This window comes from Leptinotarsa decemlineata, unplaced genomic scaffold, assembly GCF_025532065.1.
Source record: "Leptinotarsa decemlineata unplaced genomic scaffold, Ldec_3_MD MMD2_tig00001019_RagTag_RagTag, whole genome shotgun sequence".
Taxonomy (NCBI): Eukaryota; Metazoa; Arthropoda; class Insecta; order Coleoptera; family Chrysomelidae; genus Leptinotarsa; species Leptinotarsa decemlineata.
This window is the reverse complement of record NW_027412557.1, coordinates 1730182-1736219: the sequence shown is the minus strand read 5'-3', so window position 1 is coordinate 1736219 and position 6038 is coordinate 1730182. Positions and strand designations below refer to the sequence as shown.

Here is a 6038-nt window from a genome sequence, read left to right as displayed (position 1 = left end):
GAACAAACTTTCAAAATAATAATGAAGAAGTTGAACATAACAACGTTATACCTTCATTCATATATAAATCACTCCCATATATTCAAGAATTGACACCAAAATTAATTAATGTATTCCGAAATGATAACCTCAAAATATCTAAAACAAATGTCACTTCTATATCTAAATTATACAGTGAAGTAAAAGCTCCAATTTCAAATAAACAAAAATCCAATTTAGTATACAAAATTTCTTGTATGGATTGTTCTAAAACATATATAGGACAAACATCTAGACCTCTAAGTAGTCGCATCACTTCCCATAAGAGCGACTGTAGACGAAATGTTAATTCTTGTGCATTAACAGAACATGTTAATTCGGAGGATCATAAAATGAATTTTGAAAATCCAAATATTTTAGATAGAGAAACCAATACAACGAAAAGAATATTTTTGGAAATGATACATATTAATAACGAAGAACATTCAATGAATAAACGAACTGATATTGATAGTCTTATCAAAATTTATACGTACCTACTGAAATATGATAAAGAAAATAAAAAATCTAGTAATTCGAGTATCATTCAGAATTTTCCCACTTGACATTGTCAGCCAAAATTTTTATCAACTGTCATTTATTAATGTGTTTCTATCTGTTTTTGAACCATTTTATATTTTATTCTCACGTTAGTAAGTTCTCCATATTTATATATTTTTTACAAGATATATAATCTTATTATTGTAGTTGTCCTGACGAAGGTGTGAAATATACCGAAAGCTTGACATATAACAAAGAGTTTTCTTTGTAACAGCCCCGCTATTGACTGCAACCTCACGAATTAAATCGATATATATATATATATATATATATATATATATATATATATATATATATATATATATATATATATATATATATATATATATATATATATATATATATATATGAAGCGATGGGTAGTCTTGACTGACTAGTTAAGGAGAAATACGGAATAATGTTGGGGATGCAGTCAAAAATTGCTGGGCTGTTGTTTAAAGAATACTCTTTGTTATATGGTCGAGCTTTCGAGAATGTTTATTCCCTTTATCAAGACATCTACAATAAATTGATAACATTGAAGCAAAATTGTAAAACAATAGATAAAAAGTACTTACTAACTTGAGGTTATATTAAAAAGTCGAAAATTTCACTGAGAAACACAAAAAAGTCCTTTTCATTATGTAGAAAAGTGTCACACATTAAAATTTTTATGGTTTAAAGAAAATATATATATAAACTTTATTCAGAAATAACATTTAGAGGATTTGAAATTCTAAATTTTATTTTAACGGTCATGCATGGCACTTACTAGTGGCGTGGTAGCAACTAGAAAGAAAGGAAACAGGAAATATCTGCAAATTGATAATTGACATTATGACATTTGAAGTTTAAAATTTGAAAATTGACAATATAACTAAACCAGGATTACCAAAAGGTATACCAAACAACAGTGATTACACTAGCAGTCTCAAAAAGTATCTGAAAATGGATACAGTGCCGCCAAGTACTCATAAAAGAAGTGAGTAACAAGACTCAACACTACCTCCAAACTCACACACTATCTGTTACTTTGGGAACCTGGGGGAATCAGTTCCAATTTCAAGATATAATTATAAATATTACTAAGATTGTTAATCTCAGTCTTTTTGTTCATATTGTTTGTATTCCTTTTGATAAAGAACATTTCTTTAAACAGCCGTTTCTGTAAATTACTTTCAGTACACAATACTCTAACTTCGGTGTAATTCATTGTGTGTTTTGTGTTGATGACATGTTCAATCAATGCACATGTAGCTTTGTTCATATTACAATCACTTTTATGTGACGTTATACGTCCTGATAAAATTCTAGATGTTTGACCAACATATGTCTTATCACATGTATGACAAGGAATTTCATATACTACATTAGACTTTTCTAGGGTTTTCAAAGGAGTTTTAATTTTGGAAAACAGACTATTCGTAGTAGTGACAATGTATTGAGCAAATTTAATATTTTCACTCTTGAAAACGTTCAAGAGCTTGGGTGTTAAAGACTGAAAATATGGTAAGGTTTTGAAAAATAATGAAGTTGGAGGTATATCTCCACTGTTTGATAAATTTAAATTATTATTATTTATGGGGTTAACTAAATTATTTGAAACAGTAGTCACTGTCACTGTCACTGACACTGACAACGAATTTTATGTGAAAGATTCAATTTCCTTTAGTAATTTTATTAATGATTATAAACTACCTGAAGACTATGTCCTAGTGAGTTTCGATGTAGTTTCACTTTTTACAAATTTGCCTTTAAATGTAATAATTATTAGCCTACAAAACCACTGGGATATCATTTCTCAGCATTGTATGCTTGATTTTCCAAATTTAAAATCAATTTTAGAATTTATTTTTGACTCTAATGTCCTAGTTTTTCAGGACACTTTCTATAAGCAAATTTTTGGTACCCCAATGGGGTCAACCATTTCCCCAATTCTAGTAAACTTTGTACTAGATGACTTAATTATGAATGTAAAGGATAGAATCCCTTTTAATATTCCTTTCATTAAACGCTATGTGGACGATTTGATCCTATCTGTGCCTCGTGGGAGAACTGATGAAGCATTAACAACGTTTAACAGTTACAACGAACATCTGCAATTCACAGCTGAAGAGGAAGGTAACAACAGTTTACCATTCTTGGATATGCGAGTGTGCAGAAACACAGATAACGTTCTACGAACAAGATGGTACAGGAAACCATGCGCAAGCAACAGGTTACTGAACTACCATTCATACCATCCTACAAAGATGAAAATAAATTTAGTCCTCACCATGAAACACAGGGTGATCAATCTGACACATCCACTTTTCAAAGATGATTGTATAAAAGAACTAAAAGGTATTCTCCTTGAAAATTCATATCCTTGCAAACTTTTGAATAAATTACTTTTCAACTCTTTTTCCACAGTGACTACTGTTTCAAATAATTTAGTTAACCCCATAAATAATAATAATTTAAATTTATCAAACAGTGGAGATATACCTCCAACTTCATTATTTTTCAAAACCTTACCATATTTTCAGTCTTTAACACCCAAGCTCTTGAACGTTTTCAAGAGTGAAAATATTAAATTTGCTCAATACATTGTCACTACTACGAATAGTCTGTTTTCCAAAATTAAAACTCCTTTGAAAACCCTAGAAAAGTCTAATGTAGTATATGAAATTCCTTGTCATACATGTGATAAGACATATGTTGGTCAAACATCTAGAATTTTATCAGGACGTATAACGTCACATAAAAGTAATTGTAATATGAACAAAGCTACATGTGCATTGGTTGAACATGTCATCAACACAAAACACACAATGAATTACACCGAAGTTAGAGTATTGTGTACTGAAAGTAATTTACAGAAACGGCTGTTTAAAGAAATGTTCTTTATCAAAAGGAATACAAACAATATGAACAAAAAGACTGAGATTAACAATCTTAGTAATATTTATAATTATATCTTGAAATTGGAACTGATTCCCCCAGGTTCCCAAAGTAACAGATAGTGTGTGAGTTTGGAGGTAGTGTTGAGTCTTGTTACTCACTTCTTTTATGAGTACTTGGCAGCACTGTATCCATTTTCAGATACTTTTTGAGACTGCTAGTGTAATCACTGTTGTTTGGTATACCTTTTGGTAATCCTGGTTTAGTTATATTGTCAATTTTCAAATTTTAAACTTCAAATGTCATAATGTCAATTATCAATTTGCAGATATTTCCTGTTTCCTTTCTTTCTAGTTGCTACCACGCCACTAGTAAGTGCCATGCATGGCCGTTAAAATAAAATTTAAAATTTCAAATCCTCTAAATGTTATTTCTGAATAAAGTTTATATATATATTTTCTTTAAACCATAAAAATTTTAATGTGTGACACTTTTCTACATAATGAAAAGGACTTTTTTGTGTTTCTCAGTGAAATTTTCGACTTTTTAATATAACCTCAAGTTAGTAAGTACTTTTTATCTATTGTTTTACAATTTTGCTTCAATGTTATCAATTTATTGTAGATGTCTTGATAAAGGGAATAAACATTCTCGAAAGCTCGACCATATAACAAAGAGTATTCTTTAAACAACAGCCCAGCAATTTTTGACTGCATCCCCAACATTATTCCGTATTTCTCCTTAACTAGTCAGTCAAGACTACCCATCGCTTTATAAATTCTAGACATGGGGTTCTTCATAAACATCCGACAGCAGTTTGGTCTACAAACAGTAACACACATGAAAACATGGGCAAAAACGAACACCAAGTTGGCATCGATGAAAAACAGAAAGCTGTTCTTGCTGAAATGTAGAAAGTACCACATATTTCCAAATCACGTAACGAATGGCATTGGAAACGTGACAACATTATTACACCATCGAGGAGGAACAACTGGACGATCCGTGCAGAGTTTCAATCACAGGTTGAGGAAAAATATTTTAAACTTAGAAATTAAAATCACCTTCAGTGAGCTCATAAATTTAGAAAGAGTTTTAAATGACCTTAAGCGAATATTATCTGCCACGTTGCCGGTTTCCACTTTTGAAGAATATGAACGAAGGCTTACCATAAAATATAATACACTTTTCCATAAAATAAAACATAAAAACATAATTAAATTTAACAATCTCCAGAACAATGAATTTCTCTCTATTAAAATACAAGAAAAATGGATAAAGAACCTTACAAACGTTGAAATACCTTCGGACATTAAACGTTTTCTGGCTCTGGGTCCAAAATTTGGAATTTGTCCTTTAACCAAAGAAATTAAACTTTCTAACCTGCTTGCAGATTTAGAAAATATACTTTTCAATATTGATAAAAACTTTCAAGATATCTATCGTGCTCAATGCACAAATATTATTACAAATTTCCTCCATAAAAATTCAGATAATTACCATTTTTTAAGAAAAACTTTTGATCAATGTAAATCTTTTTTAAAACAACATCCTGAGATCTATGTAGTAAGAAGTGATAAAGGCAATGTGACGGTCATAATGTTCAAAGAGGACTACTCTACTAAAAGTTTTGAATTACTTAGTGATATTAAATATTATAAAAAGTTAAATCATAATCCAGTCAGCACTTTACAGCAAAAAGCTAACAAAATAGTTTCTAGGATTAAGAAGGATAAATTGGTGGATGAAAACACAGCCAAAAAGCTGACTATCTATAATGCAGTAATTCCTAGATTTTACTCATTACCGAAAGTACACAAACCTGAACTATCGATGAGACCCATTGTGTCATCAATTAATTCACCTAACAGCAAACTGGCTAAATGGTTGGCTAATATCTTGTCAATGTCATATAACACTGACAACGAATTTTATGTGAAAGATTCAATTTCCTTTAGTAATTTTATTAATGATTATAAACTTCCTGAAGACTATGTCCTAGTGAGTTTCGATGTAGTTTCACTTTTTACAAATTTACCTTTAAATGTAATAATTAATAGCCTACAAAACCACTGGGATATCATTTCTCAGCATTGTATGCTTGATTTTCCAAATTTAAAATCAATTTTAGAATTTATTTTTGACTCTAATGTCCTAGTTTTTCAGGACACTTTCTATAAGCAAATTTTTGGTACCCCAATGGGGTCAACCATTTCCCCAATTCTAGTAAACTTTGTACTAGATGACTTAATTATGAATGTAAAGGATAGAATCCCTTTTAATATTCCTTTCATTAAACGCTATGTGGACGATTTGATCCTATCTGTGCCTCGTGGGAGAACTGATGAAGCATTAACAACGTTTAACAGTTACAACGAACATCTGCAATTCACAGCTGAAGAGGAAGGTAACAACAGTTTACCATTCTTGGATATGCGAGTGTGCAGAAACACAGATAACGTTCTACGAACAAGATGGTACAGGAAACCATGCGCAAGCAACAGGTTACTGAACTACCATTCATACCATCCTACAAAGATGAAAATAAATTTAGTCCTCACCATGAAACACAGGGTGATCAATCTGACACATCCACT

General features: G+C 30.8%; 1 long non-coding RNA gene across 1 annotated transcript; it reads left to right on the top strand.

The window, feature by feature from the left end:
* The first annotated feature begins 2273 nt into the window (after window positions 1-2273).
* LOC141482287 (uncharacterized) lies at window positions 2274-5635 on the top strand. The gene is made up of 2 exons (XR_012465436.1): window positions 2274-4006; window positions 4226-5635. It is a non-coding gene; the product is annotated as an uncharacterized lncRNA (long non-coding RNA).
* The last annotated feature ends 403 nt before the right edge of the window (window positions 5636-6038 follow it).